The sequence below is a fragment of the Idiotropiscis lumnitzeri genome, chromosome 1 (genome assembly GCF_059441095.1).
Source record: "Idiotropiscis lumnitzeri isolate Australia: NSW breed Sydney's pygmy pipehorse chromosome 1, RoL_Ilum_1.0, whole genome shotgun sequence".
In the NCBI taxonomy this organism is placed as follows: domain Eukaryota; kingdom Metazoa; phylum Chordata; class Actinopteri; order Syngnathiformes; family Syngnathidae; genus Idiotropiscis; species Idiotropiscis lumnitzeri.
Window position 1 is genome coordinate 1,760,388 of NC_142391.1, and position 23,783 is coordinate 1,784,170.

The 23,783-nt window shown below is 43.6% G+C and overlaps 1 long non-coding RNA gene across 1 annotated transcript in view; it reads right to left on the reverse strand.

Annotated features, from left to right (window-relative positions):
* Window positions 1–782: 782 nt before the first annotated feature.
* Window positions 783–23,783, reverse strand: part of LOC148342590 (uncharacterized) — a 37,260-nt gene continuing 14,259 nt past the window's right edge. Inside the window, exon 3 of the long non-coding RNA XR_015845867.1 lies at window positions 783–1,660. This is a non-coding gene — a long non-coding RNA (uncharacterized LOC148342590). The remainder of the gene's footprint in view (window positions 1,661–23,783) is intronic.

Consider the following 23,783-nt stretch of genomic DNA (forward strand, 5'->3'; position numbering starts at 1 on the left):
AGCGAATGATCCCGTTCCCAAATAAAAGCGCAATTGACCGGGTGGTAAAAAAAAAAAAAAATTTTAAAAATCAAGATTTGAAGATTTTTGCTGCCGTCAAAGTTGGCTTTCCCAATTTTCACAACGAAGAAAGAAGAGTTGCACTAAAAACGTGACCGACTTTATTGAAACGAACATTGTTGCCATTTATATCAATAATAATTTCGATTTTAAAGTTATCGACATTTTTAAGAGTGCTTTAGCCTCCCCCAAAACAAAAGTTGTGTTTTTTTTTGTTTTGTTTTTAGGAGGCGGTCCGGTTTGGTGCAAGTTAGCAACTGTTGCTCTTGAGCGGGTCGTCTTCAACCCTGTTCCTCGATTGTCCTGCCTGTTTTTTCAACTCTCGCTGCTGCTACGCGTCGATTAGAATCACGAGATCCAGATGATTTTTAAAAAATTTTTTTTTTGCGCAACCACTCCACGAAATAAAACGGAGTCAATTCAACCATTTTTCACTGCACGTGATTGATCAATCAAGCGAGCGACAACCTGCCGACGGCGATCCTGTGCATCCGACAAAATTCAGTGCAGCTCTGCTTACCCTTTGGCTCGAACACGACGTTCGACTGGCGAGCGCAGCGGTCCCACTCAAAAAAGGGCTCGGGATCAACTCAGCAAATTGGAGAGCGGTTCGCTCGCAGATGCATTTTCCCAAAAAAAAAAACAACAACAAAAAAAATGAAGGCAGCTCACCGAAGATTTACTTGGTTGTTTAATTTCACACTGGTTGGGCAGGCCTTGCACGCCGTTCAAAAATCCAGATCAAAAGTCGACTTTTTTCAGGTTGAACAAAACCAAACAAATGAGGTCAGAGCCTCTTAGGGTCGATTTTTATTTATTTATTTTTCTTGCAGTCCAAAAATTGCCGTCTAAATTGTCCGTCTGATGTGTTGCGAGACGGATTCAAGGAAAAAAAAATTGACGGTCTGCTGATCACTCCAGTCACGTTACGTCACAAGCGCGGTTATGGCGTCTTTTGAAATCATTTTGACGGAGAGAAAATTACAATCTGCGCCATTTGAACTCCACGCAACCTTTTCACGCCCTTGCATCAAAGAGTCCTTATGGATTTTTTTTTTTTTTTTCTCATCCTCGACATGTGACAGCTTCATCTACATAAGCGCGATGCCTGTTGGGGGTGGGGGATGAATTAAAAAAAAAAGTTCTACCCGACCTATAATAGTTGCTTCGAACCAAATATGGGAGACTTGCTGTGGCTTTTCAGGCTCGGCCTTCAGAGGCTTTTTTTTTTTTTTTTTCTACTTGTCATCGACAAATTGACGTGGCTAAAGTGAAGCCCTTCCGTTCCCAGCAGCATTTCAAAACCGTAATCCATGCCGTTGTCCCATCTAGTCCAGATTACTGTAATGCACTTAATTTTGGAGTCAGCCAGCCTTCCCTCAAGCGCCTCCAACTGGTCCAAAATTCTGCCGCTCGGAAGACGGATCACATCACCCCCATCTTGGCCTCGCTTCCCTGACTCCCGGTGCACTTTCGAGTTTGCTTCAAGATACTTCCGTTGGTCTCGAAATCTTGAACTGGCCTCGCCTCGTGGACCTCTCGGAACTCTGCCCGCTGCATCAAGTCTGTGGACCAATGGTGTTGGAGGCGGCTTGGAGGGCTGAATTTAGAAAAAAAAAAAATCAATAAAAATCTGCCAGGTTGAATTTGGCCAATTTTCTTTTTTTTTTTAGGTCATGCCATTTATTTCACAGGAAGGAAGACGCCCTTAGTCGTCATAACCAACAGACAAATGTCAGGTGTTATTTTCCACCTGCTCTATCCTGTGATTATCAAGCCACAGAGCAGATCCCCGACACCGGCGTGACCTCTACGTACGATCGGCGGCCATGTTTAACGCCGCTCCGCTTGCGCGGTTTTATGAGCTCGGTTGTTATTGGCTCCAAAAATAGACGTTTGGCCGTGATGGACGGCAAAGCGTCGGCTTTACTGCACGTAATGGAGCTCGGTTTATTGTCAGCAAAGTGACGCTGCGAATTGGCGCTATCAGCACAACGCTAATGGTGGCCGTCAAAGCCGTCATCTTCCTGCTGAAGGCAAAAATATAGCTTGGCTGAGCAAGGTGAAAGTCGGTCGGCGTATTTATCGGAAGAAGAAACGCAAACAAGTCGACTGTGACACGGGAAGTCGGACATTTTGGTTTGAAGTGACTATTTTGGCACGATTGCGCCCTGGAGAAGCAAAAGCAAAAAAAAAACAAAAAAAAAATGTGTGCGTGCTCGAGTAGACCCACAAAAAAGACTTCAGAAGCCATGTCTGGAAAAAAACCCTTAAAAAAACACAAAGTCGTCCATTTGGCTTTGAAGTGAGCATTTTGGCCAAGTAGCACCCACGAGAATTGAAAAATTCAGCCGCCAAAGCCAATTTTGAATTTTGAATCATAAGCAGACCCACAAAAAAAGTCTCAAGGAGAAAAGTCTGCCATTTTGGTTTCAAGTGGCCATTTTGTCAAAGTCACACTATTTTGCGATTCCTTTAAAAGTTTTGCTGAGCAACATAAAATCGGGCAGAAATGTCTTTCATGACGTGGCCCACAAAAAAAGTCTCAAAGAAGCCATGCCTGAAAAGACGTTTCAGTTTGAAATTTTGTCTTCAGAATGCTTTTTAAAATTCATTGACCCCTGTAAAATGTGCTCGGCATGTCAATCAGGAGAAGACCCACAAAAAAAGTCCCATGGATAAAAGTCTGCCATTTTGGTTTCAAGTGGCCATTTTTGTCAAAGCCGCACTTTTTTACAATTCATTTAAAAGCTACGTCCCCAAAGCCAGTTTTGATTAGCAATGTAAAATTTGGTAAATATGTCTTTCATGACGGGGCCCACAAAAAAAGTCTCAAAGAAGCCATGCCTGAATAGACGTTTCCGTTTGAAATTTTGTCTTCAGAATGCTTTTTAAAATTCATTGACCCCTGTAAAATGTGCTAGGCATGTCAATCAGGAGAAGACCCACAAAAAAAGTCCCATGGATAAAAGTCTGCCATTTTGGTTTCAAGTGGCCATTTTTGTCAAAGCCGCACTTTTTTACAATTCATTTAAAAGCTACGTCCCCAAAGCCAGTTTTGATTAGCAATGTAAAATTTGGTAAATATGTCTTTCATGACGGGGCCCACAAAAAAAAAATAATAATAATCAACAGCTAATCGACCGTTTTCATTTCAAATGGCCATTTTGTCTTCAGAATGCTTTTTAAAATTCAGCCGCCAAAGGCAGTTTCATTGATCCCTGTAAAATGTGCCAGGCATGTCAATCAGGAGAAGATCCACAAAAAAAAAATAAAAATGTCTCAAGAATCCCAACCTGCGGAGCTCAGCCATTTTAGTCTTTAGTTTCTTCGGGAATGCCTGCAATGCATTCTGGGTTGTGTTAGGCTACGCTTTGGAGTATTACATCCTAATATACACTTTTGATGATTTGTTCCCAATATAAAGTGAGCGTGTGTCGTAGAAGAGAAGGAATGACCCAAATGTTCCTGAAAAGCAGACAAGATGAGTTTCCTCCCGGACCTTCTGAAGCAGAGGCTGTAAAGAACGTAAAGAAAGCGCTCGCTCTCCACCCGGAGGACAGCTTCCTCACTCCCGACGTCATTCCGACCGCCATCCATCAGCTCAAGGTTCTCCGGCGCTCGTCTCTTCTTCCTCGTCCTCGTCCTGCGCCGAATTTATCATTCTCAGATAAAGCCCAAGCTGGCTGGCTTTCGCTCGGGGCTCAGGAATTTATGGCCGCAGAGGCCCCCGCCACGACAACGCTGACGACGACAGCGACAACGCCGCAATCTGTCGTGCCGCCGCTATCCGTTCCGATGCCGCCAACGTCGTTCACGTCCGTGACAAATGACTCCCCCCCCCCATGAGAGATGTCCGCCGCATCGCTAAACTGCTCCTCTGCGGACCTTTACTGTCAGCAAGCCTTCCATTGATTTTGAATTGGAAGTCCAGCAAGATGGCGATTGATTTTGAATTTGAATTCATTCATCATCACAAGGCTGAAATTGTCACAAAAGTGAAATGATCCTACAAAATGTTTAAGAGCAGTTTTTTTTTTTTCAACGTCAAGGACTTTTTCATTTGGAAGTATTTTCAAGCAAGATGTCAATCAATTTTGAATTGGACGCGAGAAAGTGTTTGATGTCATTCAGTCAAGAGAAGAAATGAGTCACGTAACGAGACGCGTCAAGTGGTCGCTGGTAAATTTTCTGCGAATGATTTTGGATTTTTACCTTTCGGCGAAAAACATGTTTCATGAGAACAAAGTTGTCATTTTTTGCAATACTCAGGTTTGATTTTTTTTTTTAGAAATATTTTGGAATTTTACAATACAAACGTTTTTTTTTTAATTATCCAAGTTAATTCAAAATAGTTAACTTTTACAAGAAAGAAATACATTAATAAGGGAAATAAAATGCTGTAATTTTACAAGATAAAAAGCATTTTTAAAAAATATCCAAATTTCACAGGAAATAAAGATGAAATTAAGTGACAGAAGATAGTATTTTTTTTCAAAATAAATTTGAGAAAGAAAAAAAAATCCTACATTGATGACAAAAAATATTTTGCAAGACTGAATTCACTAGAAAATTTGTTTTATTTTTATTTTAATTTGTGGGAAAAAATATTTTATGAGTCATCATTTAACAAGACTTAAGTTGTTTACTCAAAAGTTGAATTTAATAAATTGTTAAAGACTTTAACACAAATAAACTTGTATACTAACTAGAAAAAAAAAACAAAAAAAATTTATTTAATGAGAATAAAATGCCAGCTTTACAAGATTGTTTTTTTTTGTGTTTTTTTTGGACGACTAAGAAAAGTAAACTTTACCAAAAATTGAAGTTTTAATTTCGCAAGAAACACACGCACAACTCAAAACACAAAAAAAGTTCTTAGCAAATATTTCAACTTCAAGAGAGCCCAAAAAAATCTTTGCCATTTGCAGGACAGCCAGCCCCCGAAGCCCAAAAAAGGGAAGACCCGTCGGGCCCGCAGACGAGCCGGCGGACAAAATGATGAACGCGGGCGGGAGGAAAACGAGTACGAGGCCAAAAGCCAAGACGGCTTTGCTAAGCTTGTCGGCTAACGAGCGGAAATCTCAAAAGTGAGGAATTTAATTGGATGAGATGAACGCCTCGTTAGCGCCCTAAGTGCTTGCGATTGGATCCTAAAAAGAAAAAGTCGCCCTGCACTTTCCGGACGACGATTCGGGAAGGGCTTCAAAATGAAAATCATCAAACTGAAATTATTATGCAACAAAAATCAAAGTGACGTCATGTCAAAAATAGTTCCAACTTTTACAAAATGCTTTTACACAAATAGTCAACATTTTACAAGAAAAAAATGTTTACCCGGGGGGAAAAATGTCATTTCAGAAGAAATAAATCTTAATATCGCGATAATATTGTTGTAATATATATTTTAAAAAAAAAGACAACTTGATAAGTATCTCGATATTTGCAATATTCAATTGGCTTCGATTCCGATTTGATTCAAAATGGTGCAGGTTTTTTTTATTTTTGTATTTATCAATTTTCTTCCTTTCCGATTTGATTCAAAATGGTGCAGGTTTTTTTTATTTTTGTATTTAACTTAACTTTCCGAGCCCTAATTTTAGTAAAACATTTCTTCCCGTCCCAAAATTTCAGTGACGTCTGCGATGAGAGTTTAACTTTCAAGTGTTGCTGATGATGTCGTTGGGCAAAGTAACGGCGCGCGCGTTTGTCACGGCGCGCCGCCCGTAAATCGCGAGGCAGCGCCCGATCTTTATCATCCAGATGCTCTTGAACGCCTCTCCTTCAATACGACGCCGTCCGTCTAATAGAGCCGCCGGGCTATTACCTGCGCTGCCGCGCTATCGATCCTCTGCGATGCTATAAAACAAAACAAAAAAAAAAAGGACTCGCATAACACGAGAAGCTTTGCGGATTTTTTTTAGTCCCTCCTTCGGCTTTTTAAAAACGTTGTCGGGGGAATAAACCAAATCGGCGGGGACAAAAAGCGCGGAATGTTGCGATAAATCTGAAGGCAACACGGAGGCGACCTTCAGACGATTCGGCTCGTCGTTGGCTTCGAGTCAATTCAGTTTGTCGCATTTTGGTTGGGTTCGTCGTGGCATGTTTCGGTCTTTGCGGTACACTTCGGTTTCTCATAGTGCGGTTCGCTTTGGTTGGTTTAAAAAAGCAAAAATCTATTTTAGATTTTCGAACGGTCGGCAGTTACGACTTTCAGGTGTGTTGAGTATCCAATCACAAGACGCGTTCTTACTGTCTTCAACTCGCGATCTGATTGGCAATCGCAACGGTCTATCAACTGTAAACAGACAGAACAGACGCCCGCTTGATTTTATTGGAAGGCCTCGGACAAATAGTGCGTACTACTGGTAGTGTGAAATCTGCCTGCCAACACGAGCTAGCTGAATTCTGATTGGATAAAAACTCTCACCTAGGATATAATATGACATCAATGTGAAGAATATGATTGCGATTTCTTGATTATGTTAGGCCAGCAGGGAAGACCTTGCAGGCCTTGACCACCCACCAATGTCTTACCAGTACAGTTCAGTTGGTCGTGATGCGGTTTAGTTCCTCATGTTATGTTGGCTTGGGCACATATATGGTTGAGTTTGGCTTTGGAAGGTTCGGTTCTTCATAGTCGGGTTTGATTTGTGGTGGTACAATTCGGTTCATCTTGGTTTGCTCCGGTTTGTCCTGTCCCAGCTGCGTTTGCTGACATGGTACGGTTACGGTTTGGGTCTGTCGTGGTACCGTGCGGTTCATTGGGGTGCAGTTGGGTTGGTCGTGGTACCGTTGCGGTTCAGGTCCTCATGGCATGGTTGGGATGGGCGGAGTACCATTTTGTTTCTTTGTGATATGTTCATGAGGTTTGTCTTGCTCTGTCCTGGTCCGGGTGGGTTCATTTTGGTACGGTTCCGTTTGATCAGAATATATTTGAGTTCGACCAGGTCCGATTGGGGTCGTCGCGTTCTGGTTGGATTTGGCGTCGTGCTGTCGGGTTTGTCGTGTTGTGGTTGAGTTTGTCGTTTTGATTCATTGCTTTCATCATCGTCCAGTTTTTTGTTTTTGTCCCATTGCTGTTGACTTGCCAAGACGCTCAGCTGGCGTGTCACGCTGTTTTTTTTTTTTTTGTGGTCGAGTGAGCGTTTTGAAGGATGCCGGCGTATGAAAGCGGACCCTGGGACCGTGATGACATTCAGCAACGTCGCTCTCTAACATACGCTCCACGAAGACGTCCATGCATCATTCATGAAGCGAGCGGTCGCCTGCTTCCAATCGCACAATTACAACACATTAGCGTCACAATCTGCCGCTTTGCGTCTCCTGATTGGTCGCACGCTCAGCGAATGGACGACGCTTGAAACGCGCACATTGACGCTTAAACTGAGTTTGATTGACTCAAAAGAGTCAAAACGGAAGTGGGATTCTTCCAGAATGAAAGACGGCTCAACTTATGCTGACACCAGAAACGGACGACTTTCCTTGGACCGGTTCAGTTTGTTGTGATTCGGCTCCGTTAATTGTCGTAGCGTTTGCTTTGGTCTGGTTTGTTTTGCGGGATAAGGTTCAGTTCGTCGTGGTTCCGATTGGGTCTGCGCTGATTTTTTGGGGGAGCGGTTTTGATGAGATATTTTGGGCCGCTTTTGCTAAATTGTCTGTTTTTCCAAACTGAATCTGACGGCAACTTTTTGTGGCAAAGGGCCCAATATTGAGTCAGGGTCTACGGGAGTGGAGATTTTGCGACTTTGAGCCACAAACATTCTCAAATTCCAACTCATTTAGTCGCAGAAATTTTGCGAGGCCAACAAAATAATGTGTTAAAATAATAATGCTATAAAAACATGGAGCTAGGACGCAAAAAAAAAAAAAAAAAAAAGGTTAAGACGTATAAATACGTCTTTGGGAGGCAGGGACTACATTTTTTAAAACGTATGTCTTATGGATTGAATGAGTTAAAATGTAGCTAAAAAGACGACAGTTTTAGGTCGAAAGACGTTGATTTTGATGAAGAGGAACGGCTCGGACGCTTGACGGTTTTCCGGCGGGTTCTCTGCACGTTTCTGGCGGAGAATGAGCGGCTGCGAGCGCTCACGTTGCGCGAGTCCGTTGTATAAATGATGAAGCAGAGTTATTGTCTTTGAACAGGCTCTCGTCGCCCGAGGGAACGGCTTCGCTACAGCAGGAATGAAAGGAAACGGGACCGTTGCAAATTATAACGTGTAAACTTTGGCGTGGAAATGTGATTAAAGGCGAGCGGAATTCCTGTCAACCGGAGGTAACAGAATTCCACAAGGGAGCTAAACACGGATGAACATAAGCAACATTCATGCTTAGAACACCGAGAGTCCCGTCAAGGCAAAGGAAACAGGAAGTAGAACCCTACCACAATAAAACCAGTAAACAGCGCAAAAAAAAAAAATGCTGAAATTGACAAAGTCTACCGCTCACAATTTTCACAGGAAATGCAAATCAACATGATTTGCTCCCAAAAAGCGGCTCGATGTCATCAGTGGAACAAAACAGGAAGTAGAACCCGACCGCAATAAGTGATGCAGTCAAAGAAGATCCAAATCACTTTCAACACAAAGTGTGAAAATAATTTGACGGAACAAGAATGAGCCGCATGCTGCTTCACCGCGAGTGTCTGAGGAGCACCGCAGCGCCGGCGTCGCCATGGTGACGCTGCCTGCCGCGCCAAGACAAAACGGCGGCGTCTTGGCGTACTTGCGCTTTCCATCACTTTGACTGCTCCAGCCCGTTTGGCATCAGTCGTCTGTCGTCCTCGCCGCGAGATCCGACAGCTGCGCGGACAACGAGGCGCTCTAAAAATAGCTCCGAATGGGCCGCAGATACGTACGCTGTAAATGTGTGGGAGTGACGCACCATTGATGGCAATTACACAGGAGAGAAGCTCAGCACTACTATGTTGGAACCTACTACATGAGTGCACTACTACACACACTGAACTACTACCTTGCTACACTAATGCACAACTACACTCTTGCAATCCTACATTAGTGTACAGCTACACTACTGCATGACGACGTCATTTCCATACTGCACTACTACACTAATCACGTCCACACTTGTGCCATACATTAATACTGTGTCACTACATACTCCACTGCAACTATATTCCGTCATTACTACACGACTATATTTTTGCGCTACTGTAATATTAAAGTGCAGCATGACTACCTTACTACTCTACCGGATTCCAGAACAGAACTACTAGACTGCACTATTGTGTGACTACATTATTGGTCAAGCTCATGATTGAACGTTTGCATTCTCGCACTACTGCATTACACCGCTGGAGTACTACACAATACTGCAATACGTTTGCAACACTACATGACTAAACGGCTGCACTACTACATTCTTGATCTGCAGCACTACTGCATTGCAAAACAATTAAACTACTTCACTACTACATGACCATATTATTCGACGAGTGTAGGACTGAGCCTTTGCACTACTACACTTCTGGATTACACCTTTGCACTACTACTGTGCTAGAATATTATAGTCTTACGTGACACTACTACTGCACTGCTTCATTGGATTGCTACATGACTGAACTTTTGTATTACATCACTACATTACATATTAGGTTGCACTACTATATGACTCGTGTTGCACTACTACACTACTCCACTAATATACAGCTACATTATTTGAGTGGCCTACTACACGGCTGAAGTTTTGCATTATGGCACTACAAAACGACACGGTTGCACTACTATACCATAGAACTGCAGCACTACTGCACTACTATCTGACTCAACTGCAGCACGACTACATTACTACACGACTGAATGGTGCAATTGCCGATATTCCACCACAGCACTAGTGCACTAAATGGCAATAAAGGACAACTTTAATCCTATTTGGAGTCATTAGTGTTCCCTAAACTTTGGATTGGCGCCAAAGTTATTTAAGTCGCATTAAAAAAACAAAAAGTAGGCCACACGCGCGTTATCATATTCAGCGTGCCTTGATGTCGTTGTTCGGCGCCGCGCGCAAACGAAAAGAGACCCGACGGCAGACGATTGACAGCACACTTTGGACGAACATCACTCGTGTTGACAGACGAGCGGCCAAACGAATGCGCAAAATCACGTAGCGTTCACGTGGCCTGCTGGGTTTCGTTCAATGGAACTACTACACCATCATTATTGATTTTTGCTATTATGGAAGAAATGACACTAGTATGTTACACCGCGACACTAGTACACATCCTTGCTACACTGGATGACTAGACTAGTACACTGGCCCACTAAAATACACGATGACACCATTGCACTATAGTAGATTACTACACTAGTAAACAGCTCCAAGTACACTAGATTACTTCACTAGCGCGTAGATCCAATCTTAAATGACGACAGCACAGTGTTACCACACTACAAGACTCGTGCATCGCTATGCGGCGCTAAAAGACTCCCCCTAATTCATTGCACTACTAGACTAGATGACTTCACTAGCGTATCGCTCCACTAAACTAAATGACGACGCTAGTGAGTTGCTCCACTACAGCAAATGAATACACTAGCGCATCGCTACAAGCGGACTAGACGAGCGCACTAGTGTGCGGCGCCACGACAGGGGGCCCGAGCGTCATCTAATTAGGTTCCGGTCGATATATCGCGCAAGCGACAGACTCCGCTGGGCCTTTCCCGGGATGGAGGAAGAAAGGAAAAGGAAGGATCGTGTCGGCCGGGGAACGCGGCGCTCTGGCTTCTTCTCTTCAAATCTCTCCTGCAGGCGTCTAATTGCCTCCAGCAAACAGACGGAACGAGGCAAGATGACGCAAAAAGGACGAGGGATGAGGAAGAACGTCTTTGAGCCGTCAAGGGTTTCACCGCTGCAGGACAAAACGACAAGAGCAGCAAAACTCTGCACTGCTACATGACTTCAGGGCAATATCACTCAACTAGCGCGCGGCTAAACGATCACATGATTACATTGCAGCACTACTACGGCGCGACAATATTCTTGAAGTGTCGTGCGACGACAACAGCGAACTGCTCCGTTCTTAATTGAAGTCGGTCCCACGCTAATCTCATCAACAACACCGCCCCCCCACCCATCCTTAGGGGGGCGCCACCTCCACTGCCCACGCCGCTTGTGCTCGTTGGTGCCGCTCACCGCAGCTTCGCGCGAGCGTGTTTGCTCCCCCCGAGCCCCCCCCCCCCCTTCGCCCCCCCACAAACGGTCTAATTGTTTGTTTTGCTCCATCATTAATTTCCATCCACTTGATCAAGCCCTCGCCTCCTTACGAGACTTCTTTTCCCAGCGGTGGGGATTTCACAAGCTACACTAGCTATTTATCTATCCATGTCATAAAGTTCTCTTGAAAAAAAAAAATAATAATAAAATTAAAAAAAAAAAAAAGGGGTACAAGAATGAAGTATCTTTTAAGTTTTTGTTTTCCTCGAGAAGAAGGCAGATTTTGATTTTTTTCAAGAATAAAAGCCATTTTCCTTGAAAACAGACGTCTTTTCTTTATCTAATTTGTATTCAAATGAACAACATTCACACAAAGGTGGATGTTGCTCGTGCACAAAAAAAAAAAAAAAAAAAAACAATTTCAGACTAGATTTTAGAAGATTCGCAGTGGCCGTCACTTTCAAACTCAGAATTCCTTCTTGCAGACAAATTGAAATCCTTCCGAGAGATGCCACGAGATCCAGAATTAGTTCTCGTAGTCACTTGCACGGTCGATGCAGATTGGCTTTTACGAGCGACACAAAACTCTTTTTAGGGAAAAAAAAAATAAATAAATTAAAAAAGTTATATAAGCCATGTTGAAAAAAAATGTGTTTACCGCATGTCCAGAATGTTTTTTACTGCGAATGCACATAAAGCTACAGAAACAGAATCTTAAAAACAGTGCCTTTTAACACAGCAACCACTTTGCTCATTAAAACAGAGAAAAAAAAAATGGAGATTCATTTAGCGTATTTTCTCAACTATGGAGGTGAACGAAAAATCCACAGAAAAGCCGCACCGTTGTATTAGCCGCATGGTTCAAAATCCAGGAAAAAAGTAGCGGCTCATAGTCCGGAAAATACGGTACTCCAGAATTCACTTTACACATAATTTCATTTTTTGACGTGCTCACAGGGCCAGAAATCCATTTTCAGTGTCACTTATGGACCAAGATTTTCTGAGTCTGAATTTGTCCTTATGCGAGCTTCCCACCAAAGCGTTGAATTGAGCAAGCAGAGAAAATTCGCCCTTTCGGCGTGGTTAAAAAAAAAATAAAATAAAATACATTCTTCGCGTGTCACGTCGTGGCAGCCAATCACGTTAGCTTTACAACACGGCCAGCTAAAAAAAAAAAAAAGTGACCAGTGAGCGAGGAGCTTGGCGTACCTCGTATGCTTTAACTCTCTTTTTTTTTTTGTTGACAGCGTTTGAACATTACCAAGAAGGTAAGATTGTTTCCATTAGCTTTAGCACAGTGTCGGCCACTTGAACGCGATGTCGAAGCCGTTTCGTTTATTGTTTGCTAGCGTAAACGCTGTGGTCGGCGCAAACCGAAGCCCCTCCCCCTGGTTCCGTGAGCGCGAAAGAGCGGTGAAACGCCAGCGAATTAAGCCAAAGCGCAACGTGCGAACGTCGCATTTGAGTCTCGAGAGCCGCAAAAACTTCATGGACTTGCAGGAACTCGCAAAGCCAGAATCGTTTCTTGCAGACGCTTTGGGTTCCGAGATTTCTTCAGAAAGTCGCTTGTAGAGCCAGAACTCCTACTTGGAGACAATTATAAAAAAAAATTAAAAAAATAAGAATAATAATAAAAGAATTCAGAATTCATTCACGTCGTCACAGAGAAATCCCAAATTCCTTCGTGTAGATGTTAAATAATCGGAATTGTTAAAACAGATCCCGAATTCGTCCTTTGCATCCATTTCAGCTATCAGCCGTCAGCTCCAACCACAGCTTTCGGATGGACATGCATGCGACAAGAGGACACCAAAGTGCCTTTGGACGGGTTCAGAGGTCACCAGGAAAGCAAGCGCTCGGGGGCGACTGGCTAAGCAAAGAGCGTCGAGCGCTTCGCTAACGGCGGGGCCTTTCATCACGGCGGCGGCGGCAGCAGCAGCCATGTCACATAATGCATGCTAATCAAGTCTCCGCGCTAATCCCGCAAGCTCGCTAAAGCGACGCTCGTCAGCATCCCGCGCACGGGGCTCTTGGCGGCGCTAATGACGACCCCCTCGAAGGTACTCGTGTTCCTTGCGTGTGCGCGTCGTGTTCTTGCTCCACTTTTTCATCATGCCAACCTTAGATATTTTAGTAAGTAACCGTTATTTCTTTACTTTTAAATGTTTTTTTAAGTTTTCTCTTAAATGTCTACTTGAGTTTTTTCTGCTTTGCTTTTGTTGTTCACAGTTGTTTGTAAATGCCTGCAGGTGTTGTGTCTTTGCGTGTGTGAAGCACATTGAGTTGTCTAGTGCATGAAATGTGCTACAGAAATAAAACTGCCTTGCCTTACAAAAAAAGAATTCCCGGATCTATACGAGGGCTGCACGATATTGGGAAAAAAATGACATTGCGATCTTTGGGGAGGCTGCGATGTACATTGCGATATCGATACTAGAAAAAAATGTCACCAGATGACAGCAAGATGGTCTGTGTCGTCTCAACAATGTAGATCCTAGTGGAGAGTGCTGCTTTTAGGAAACAAACCAAAAGTTTCCGTGTTCTAAAAAAACAAAACAAAAAAAAAACGCATGTCCTACGATGTGACTGTGGCGCATGCGTACATCGCAATCGTGATGTTCAAACGACATATCGTTCAGGCCTAATCTATACGTAGCTAAGAAGGAATTCTGGAACTTTAAGCGTTGACTAGAATGACTTTTGGATCTGGAATTGTGGATTGAAAAGGGAATTTGAGATTCGTGTTTGAAAGAAATAATTTTGTGATCTCTCTCTGTACAATTCAGGATAAATACTGTAAGTGTGTTAAAAAAAGGGGTTCTGACCCCCCCATTCAGTTCTATTTGAAAAGACATACAGTAAATATTCGCTAGAACGGAATCAGATTTGCGAGGTCCAATTTTTCCGTATAACTTTTTTTTAAATTTTGAGCTTTTTCCTCCACTCAGGCTCTCTCTACCTTTACCTCCCCTCCCTCACCACACAAGACGGCATCGCTCAGCTGACGTCGTGCAACTTTTGAAGGCCGCGGGACGCTTCGAATGCCTCCATGCCCATAGGTGGCGCTATTGAGCTAGCCTTCTCTCTCGTTAGCGGGAGTTTTTTTTTTAGCGTAACAACAGTTAAAGCGTTCCAGGACACGTTCGTTTACGCCGCTGTACTTCGTCCGTCAAGCCGCAAGCAATTTCCTCTGAGCAGGTAAACTGTACTAAAATCGTACTGAGCCACAATCGATTTGTTTTTTTTTACTTTGCTTCGTCGGACGCTTTTCGCTCTCTCTTCCACGGTCATGACCGTTCTTCTTCGTTCGGATGCCATCATCTAGAGACGACAAATCTCATGCCAAAGAAGTCGTTTATATGTCGCCGTTTTGGATCCGATCTTGGTCCAAGTTTGTCCGTTGTATGGAGCGGGAACTTCTTGAGTTTGCGCCACTGCGAGCGTCGCTATGGCTTCCGAGGAATCCATCGATAATGAAATATGGTCGCAGAAATTTTAATGCGTACGTTTTTTTTTTCCGGGTGAGGGAATTCCCGTCGGACAGAGGTCCGTAGGTGGGAATACTTGCTGTATATGTCGTGGACTTCCGTTTGCGATTGGCTGGGAAGGCTTAAGCGACAGAATGGAGAGATGTGAGGTGATTTGTCGTCATGTTTACTGACCACCTCGAAAATGAGATGGATCGAGGAACAAGTTCGGGATCTTTTAGCGTCAGCCAGAAGAAAGTTCTGGATCGCTAAAAGATAACAAAAGACATTCTAGAACCATGAATTCTACTGAATGTGAGCAATGAAGAAATTCAAAGATCTCGAAGGATCTCCGAGAAAGAATTTTGTCTCAAGTGCTGCGAGGCCTTGAAGCAAAGTCGCTGGCTGCAGATGAATGCGGCGCTTTTTTTTTTTTTTTTTCTTTTTCCCTCCCGTTGTTGTAAACGTCCTCATTAGGACTCGACTCAAGATGCTGACAAGTCGGCTGAACTCTCCACCAACCAACTCGGCGGCTTAACTCCTTTTTAGACGCTTCGAACACTGAACAGCGCTTAAAAGGGAAGTAAAACAAACCCAAGTTGAGACGCAGAAATGTTTAATGACGAAGCCGAGCTATCGGATAGGCACCCGAGGCGTCGATCTAACCCCGCCACCTCTCTTCCCTTCACCGTTATCGCACGGCGGCCATGTCGAGCCGAGCGAAAAAAAGCTTTTCCATTAAAACAAAGACCCCGCTGACACCTCGAGGGAGGAGCGACGCCGACGAGCTGGGAGAGTCGCTTCCAAAGCCATTAAATAAGCGCCGAACGCTCCCGTGGGCCGCTATCGATCACCAAGAGGAGTCGCCGTAGTTGACAATGAAAAGTTGGAAAGAAGTGCACCGCGGCCGCTATTTTCATCGGCGGACATCATTTGAATTGGAACGTTCCGGATGATTCTCGATTCGGATTCTTTTCAAGCTGCTCCGTATTTTTTTTCTTTTAAGTGGAGCATAAAGTACATCAGCCGCGCACAGTCAATGACCTTCTACACTTTATTTTACGACTGGGAATCGCCACATTACGGAGACCAGCTGTGAGCATATTTAGCAAGCCAATCAGAAAAAGGTTATCATGATAAAAATGATCATTTATTATCTCGATTCTGACACTTTTCAAGCATTTGAGTCAAATATCTCTGGAGCACATTTCCATGCGTGTTCCAGAAATTTCAACGGAGACCAGTCAAGTAGCAAGGTGCAACGAGGGAGCATCTCCAGAGCGCCTCGTCCGCCGCCGCCGCCTCCTTCCATACTTGAGCCGATGGCCACACACCACTTGGCAACAAGCAAGCTGCTTTTTGGGACGAATCGCAAGGGAATCTGGCGTGTGCGCCAAGAGGTATTTATTGCTCTCGCTGCCTCTTTTTACACCACTCTCCTCGTCTTGTCCAACTGAGCGTGCGAGCACTCCTCCTCCCGCCTCGCGTCTCGCGTCTCCAGAGTGTTCCTCCGCTAATGGAAAACAACTCGGAGGCGGGAGTCGCTCGTCATCGCCTTGCCAAAAAGTTTCCTCCGACGAGCCTCCAGTTGATTTGTTTCCCATTTTAAAATGTTGTAACGGGCTGCGTGAGACATCAACCTTGCATGTTTTGGGTTTTTTTTCACTCTCAATGTGTTCCCGGCGGAAATCATCACTTTCAGACAGCATTTTTTTTCTTTTTTTTTCACATTTAACAAGTCAAACGTTAAACATGCAGAGAGTAGGCAATGTATTATACAGCGGGGCGAAACACAATCCACTCCAGGATGCCGGTTTATCTCCAATTTGTCCTCATGGAAATGGGAACAATCCCTTCCTGGGCAGCCAAGTTGGAAAAAAAGTTAACTACTGATGAAGATCTCTTAATTGTCTACGAGAAGGAATTCTGGCTTTGTAATGAAAAAGGAATTCAGGATGTGACCATAAAACATCATTCTGGTTCGATGAATGTATAAAAGAAGGAATTCCAGATCTCTGAGTGTCTGCAGAAATGAATTCTAAATGTATGCGAGACTAGAAGAAGAAATTCTGTATCTCTAGCAGTCTGATATATAAATGGCAATGAATAAACCACAAAGAAACCTGGGTCAAAACCTGACTGCAAGAACAACATTTTGGATCCAAAGGTATTTAGAAGAAGGAATTCTCCATCGACGATGAGTGACGTCAAGGAGGACTTCTGGACCTGCGAGGGTTCTGGATGTCTCCGGTGATGACTAAAAAGTCATTCCAAATCTCTGATCGTCTACAACGGGGAATTCTACTTCTACAAAAGAGCACAAGAAGAAATTCTGGAACTTTTAGGATCGATACGAAAGGAATTCCGGATCGATCTGTGTCAACAAGAGAGAACTTTGGGTCTCAAAATAATTACAGGAAGGAATTCTAGAATTTGGAGTTTGTTGACAAAGTTTGATTCGGAGTCGACAAGAAGTCAATCCGGATCTCCGAGTGTACTCCAGAAGGGATTCTTGCTGTAGAAGAAGGAATTCTGGCTCCAATAAGTGTCAACATGAGGAAATTCCAAATCTCAAGGTCGACAAGAAGACGTAATTTGTGACTAGCGTTAGCATTAGCAAGTTAGCTCAGGTGAAGCCGCTCTCCAAAGGTCCCCGCATTGATCTCTTTCTGGAATTTGTGTTTGCCACGTTCGTTGCGAGTCGTCCCTTTGGAGCCGCTTGTGAAACCTCAACGGCCCTTCGTGAAGCCATCCCAAAATAACACAAGTCCCGTACACAACTTTGACATCAGCTCACGACACTGAGGACCCTCCTGCTTGCTTACACAAGTGGATTCACATTCCAGCTGCCGATGCGTTTCTACTTCCACTTCCGACACCACGAGCAAATGTGTTCGCGTCTACCCGCACGCTGCTTATATAAGCTTAGACTTTCATCGGGTAGCTGACACAATCGTGCCGAGCTAAATGCATTGCACAGAAGGACGGCACACTCTTGAAGAGAAAAAGAAAAAAAAATCCAGAGGAAAGACGGAACATTGCTTTGTAAATATTCAATAAATCATTCATTTCCCCGCAGAGATTATTAATATGTTCCATCGATCAAAAGGCAATCAAATAAAATGTCGAATGCGAAATAAGAAATGTACGGGATCTTACATCTAAGAAAGCAACAAAAAAAAAAATTGAAAAATAGAAAAATAGATAAAGACATTAAAACACTTTTTTAAAGAAAATAAAAAATATAATTTTTTTCATTCTTAATTTCCCAAAATGAACTATTACAGTCCACGTAAAAAGAAAATAAATTAAAATGAAATTGATAAAACCAACGCAAACCAAATTTTTTGTCAGATGATAAATCGCGTTTTCGATCAGTCGCATTTTGGGGCAATTTAAAAAAAAAATTATTTATTTATTTATTTATTTTTTGTGACAATAACCGAGGCCGAGAACAGTAAAGCTCACATTCGCAGCAAAATCAACGTCGCTCTTCTTTTTCCATTTTTTCTTCTGCTTTCCTGGAGCGCTTGCCAAATATATTTGGTGCGTTCCCGCCGTCGCTAATGAGAGAAGAAATTGAAGTAGTCATCATGGCAACCAACGTGACGTACTTAGCATGCAGCTTCCACCACAACAAGGATTTACTGTATTATTTACAGCACTAAAAGCCTCAAATAAGCGACCAGGATTCTACCGGTGGCCAAAATTGAACGCCGGATTCTAGTTTTGCCATTTTAAAATAAGAACAAAAAACGTTTTTTATGGTTGGAAGCGGACGTGCCGTCAATGTGATGAGGCGTGCGTTGAAAAATACGCTCCAAGCACGCACTGCTTCACTCTGACCGTTCGGAAATTCAGAGCGATGTTGGTTGGTCGGAGTGCCTAAAATAAAAAAAAGAGCGCCAGAGCGCTACCCAGTCACGGAAATAAAATCAATTACTACGACATTTACTTTTGAAATAAAATTCAAGAGGCTCCAGCACGCCTGCGATCCTCGTCCCGCATCGATCCCTAAAAATAAAATGTCAACTAAAAAAAAGGTATAAATCTACTGTAAAAAATAATTAAATTAAATATTTACTTAATTTGCCTTTCGCCATGAATGAAGCAAGTCGAGCTCTCAAAATAAAATGTAGAAAAAAAAAAAAATGAACAAAATTACATGAAGTCATTGATTTATCTCATAGGACTCATTGGGCTTTAATAATGAAACGGAAAAAAAAAACATTTAATTACATTTCAATTAAAATGAATTAATTTGTTGTTACTGAAGCCGGCAAAAATGCTGTGGAAAAAAAAAAAACTTTTTTTTGTTGTTGTTGTTTTACATCATTACGAAGAGAAAAATGACACCCCAAACAGTAAGCATGACTGCCACGTGATCCACGAAGACACCTCAACCACAAACTCAACACAAGTGGCTCTCCGTGTTGCTCTGATTACTAATCCAGCCGGCCGAGGCCTGATAATTACGACATTGCCGTGACAAAGGTCACGTCAATGCGCACCATCAAGTGCCAGCAAACACACGGACGCGCACACACGCGATACACACACACACACACACACACGTGCGATACCTCCCCCGGGCATTCTCGGCTCAACACGGACGCCAAATTAGAGAAGAGCCCACGGCAGCAATTCCCGTAAATATTGACTGGCTTTCAAAGCGTCCCCGGGGAAGCGTTGCATTAAGTCGCCTTCAGCTAACAACGCCAGCCGCGGTCGATACGCGGCGGTCGCTAAGCTAACTGCTAGCCCCCCGCCCCCGGAGGGCTCCTCTGGATGCGAGGTGTCGTTAATCTAATTAGCAGTCGCGGGAAGGTAAACGACGGGGAATTTCTCCGGAGGAACATTTCCCTTTTTATAGGCTGGCGAGTAGCAAATGAATAGCCGTCGCGGGAAATCTGGCGTCGGAATCCACCCGGCACGGTGGCGTCACGCCATCCGGTGCGGCTAATTAAAGAGGGATTTTCTTGTGTCGTTAGCCAATTAGCCGCTAACGCTTCAGGTGAGCAGCAGGTCAATAAAGAGTCGTTTCTGACCCGATTTGCTGAGGGTGTCATTTGATTGGTTCACGCCTTACTGCTTGTTCAGCAATCCAAAATATCACCATCGGCGCAAATTATTAACTGCGATTTGCATTTTCTTTGGCTTTTCTCGCCACTGAAAAGATGGAGCAAGGCTTTTCAACGGGATAACAGAAGTGGCAAACATACAAACTCCCGTAGCAGCTAACACGGTTAGCTGATGCTAAGCTGCCTCACAAAATTCAATGCGGCTCAGTTTACCTTTTGCCTCGACATGATATTTCACAGTGTCGTCTTGCCTTCACTTAAAAATGGAGAGGTTTTTGCTCAATGTCATTGGCTGACAAACTCCAGTGTGGGCGTGGTTATTGTTTGTAAATTTTCTTTCTGGCTGCTAAATTCATTTGACCCACACTTTGCTCTCCACTTGGACAGCGTCCAAGTTGCTCGCCTAGTCACAACACCCTAGCCCCACCCCGGTTGTCATGGTAACAAAAATTGCACTTGCCATTGACCCCGCAGTATATAAATACATGCACTTCTGAGCCATTAATTCAAATTTTGGGCACCTCAACCTTATATACGACATAATTAAAAGTGATGGGAAAGTTTTCCGTGAGCGGTCTCGACTTTTGTGCACTTCGATTGACAGATGAAACCACCGGTCATTCCTTATTTAGGCCTCGCTCTGTGCTTTTGAACTAAACTTGAAGGTGGGAGGTGTTGGTCATTCAACACAAGCTTGGCCCAAGACGTTCATCCGCGTAGCGCGTTCAAAGGCACCAAATTGCTCTATTCATCGGCCGTTTTTCACACTTTGGAGTTGTGTCTATTCACCGTAATTATTCCGCGCTGCCACTTTGCCGCCACTCGTCTCGCCACTCTGTGGGTGTAATGGCTCCGCCAAACAACACGGCGCCCGTCGGCCTGCCAAAGTCGCAATATGCCGTCGTGGTGTTTTGGAACGCGCCGGTGTTTTGCTTGATCAATCCTGGCAAAGCAGGGGAAGCACCAAGAGGCGTCTTTCTGGCTTTGAATCGCAAAAGAGCCTCAAAAGGGCGTCGCTGGCCCACACAGTTCACCGAGATCAACGACATAAGCTGATCGGCACCGCCAAATTGAGCAAGGACCGACTGTCAAAACCCAGTTGGAAGAAAATAAAGAATAAACTTTGAGAAGGAATCGATGCCAAGAGGGCAACATTTATGAGATGATATGATGATGTAAAATAGCGCAGAGTCCTCGCAGCAACAGCCTTTACTTCTCTCACCTAGTGGTGGGAAAATGAAGCTTCAAATCTGCTTCATGAACCAGTTGTCGTATTTTTGGAGTCCTCTAGATGGCACTGTCTGTTCAACATTGGGCTGAATTGCCATTTTTTTTTCAACCCTTTATTTAAAGCAACAGTGCCATCTAGAGGACTCGAAAATACAGCAGCTGGTTCATGAAACAAATTTGAAGCTTCATTTTCCCATCACGACCCTCACAGTGCCCTCTTGGAGGAGAAGCGGCAGGAAAACAGGCCAAAATCCAGACAATAAGTCTCAAGTTCATTTAAGGGAGAGAAGAAGTTGTGTTGGGCGGTGGTCCTTAACCACCAGGTCGCGGACCGGAACCGAGCCATGGCGGGCTGCACATTTGAAAGAAAACTTGCATCGTTCCAGTTTCATATAAATATTCTGTTTGGAAAATTCACCGTCTTCTTTCCATCACCTCCATTTATGATGGACTCTTGACGCACATCAAGATGCTAATTGTCGCATTACGCTAATAGGAAACCCACAAGCTAGCAAGAGGAGTTAAAAAAAACAGACCACGTACGAAGCGCGGAAAAAAAGGGTGAAAAGCAGTTCTTCTGACCAGCACGGCCACCACATGAGTTCAGTTACTTGAGACTGGGAGTGCATCAAAAATCTTGGGCGATGAGCCACATGCTGCTTCACCAACCAACGACAAACGCGCAAACGGCAGGCTGCCGAAAAGGGAGGACGCAATTGTCTTTTCATTCTGGTACGTTCCAATGAGAGGCAATTGACCAATCAACAGGCAGTTGCGTTCCGTGCCAGTGAGGGGCAAAATTTGTTGATCACAATTGTCAAATAACAAAAAACGGACAAATGGTCACAAGCGACGGTGCCAAACGACCTGCCGTCAGGTCGACATTTGACGCCCGCTTGTCGAGGAACATTATCTTGACCGGAACAAAATAGTTCTATTATCAGGATAAAACAGAGCTTGGGGGAGGTCGGTGGCTGGCCAAAGGGGAAGTAATGAGTTCTTTCATGGCAGCGTGAGCTTAAAGAAACATTTAATTAGAACGTTTTATATATTTATTTTTTCTTTTCACCGCGAAAGACGCCTCGAAAGACACGCAATCAATGATCCCGATGAGGCGGGTGGGGGGAAAAAAATAATTAGCCGCCCACGTCGTCAAGCGTCCCCGCCGAGGAAAGACAAGGAGGCGCTAATGATTTGCATATTCCCAACGCGCTGACAGCGGCCCTGCCAAATTTCACTGGATGGTGGCGTGTGGGCGGCAGGTGCTCGCTGCTGTGACAGTCGACTCAATAAATTACTCATAATGATTCACAGATGACATTTTTTTTTTTAAAAGCAAAAGTGGGGGGGACAAAAAAAAAAAAAACATCTTTTAACACATTACAGGTCCTCACGTGTCGAATAAACGAGCGCACGTGTTAGCACGAAATGAGGAAAAACGGCATCCATCTGCAACTTGAATTATCATAATTCTACATTTTTTGTTGCCGTCGTCCTCACGTCTTTTTATCGGCTAGCTTGATGGCGACGAGGCCAACTGTAGTATGTAAATTCAAAGAGTTGTATAAAGCGTCGTTTATAAATGTGGCCACCATCGAGAGAACATATCAAATGAGAACAAAGTCACTTTTTTTTTTCAAAGCCAACACCCTCAAAATAATTTAGCCTCATTAAGCTAAACTCAACCAAAATAATAATTAAAAAAACTTGGGCGAGCTAAACAAAAGACAAAAGTGAGCTAAGATGAACTACAAGGATACGATTTTTACTTTTATAGTTGATAGACCGTTGCGATATCCATTCAGATCACGAGTCGATGACGGTAAGGCCTTCTCGCTGGCCTTGCGTTGAAGGTGATGAACGCGTCTTGTGATTGGATAATCACTCGTGAGCGGAATCAACACACCCGGAAGTCGTAACTGGCAACCGTTCGAAAATCAAAAATATATTCTTGCTTTTTTTAAACCACAACGGCCAAAGGAGGGAATTTAATTGCAGATACACTTGCAAGGACATTTTCAAGACGGACCTTTCAAGACAAGCTACATCGTCCAACACTCACTCAGTACTGTGTAAGTGTCTCTCTGTATTTTATTTCTTCAGTCGTGGTGTCAGAAATGATGGAAATATGTGGCGGATTTATTCAGGTGGGACTAAGTAGGACTTCACTGAAGGCCTACGTATGAAATGCACGGCCCGACACTGGTTAAAGTAAGACCACTAAGAAAAGCCAAGATAAAGTTTGGTGAACTTGCCAACGAGATAGCATAAGAAAAACTTTACGAAAACAAACTGAGTTGAAATCAGGAAAGATAGGCTAACAATTTAATTTTTCTATAAATAATAAACAATAGGCTAAAGTAAGATAATATAGAAACGCAAAGACAAGTAAAGAAAGGTTCAACTTAAAGAACAAGCTAGCTAAGACAGATTTTGTTGAACAAAAGCAAAACGAGGCTAAGCTACCGTCAGATCGTCTCAAACCAGATAGGTTAAGATAAACTAAGGTAATGGTTCACAACCTCTCCTTTTGGACGTAAGAATATTTTAGGCCGTGCATGTCTCAAATGCGCGCACATCTCCGAACAGTTAGGCTAAGGTAGGCGGGAAAAGAGAAAAAAAGCGACAACTCTCGGCGATTCTCAACTAAGTTAAATGAAGATAAACAAGGCTAATCTGTGAGCTACACAAGCGGTGAAGATGAAGTAGCATTAAGGCGAGCCGAATGTTAGCATTGCTCCAGCGGGCCCTAAAGCAGAGTTACACGTGG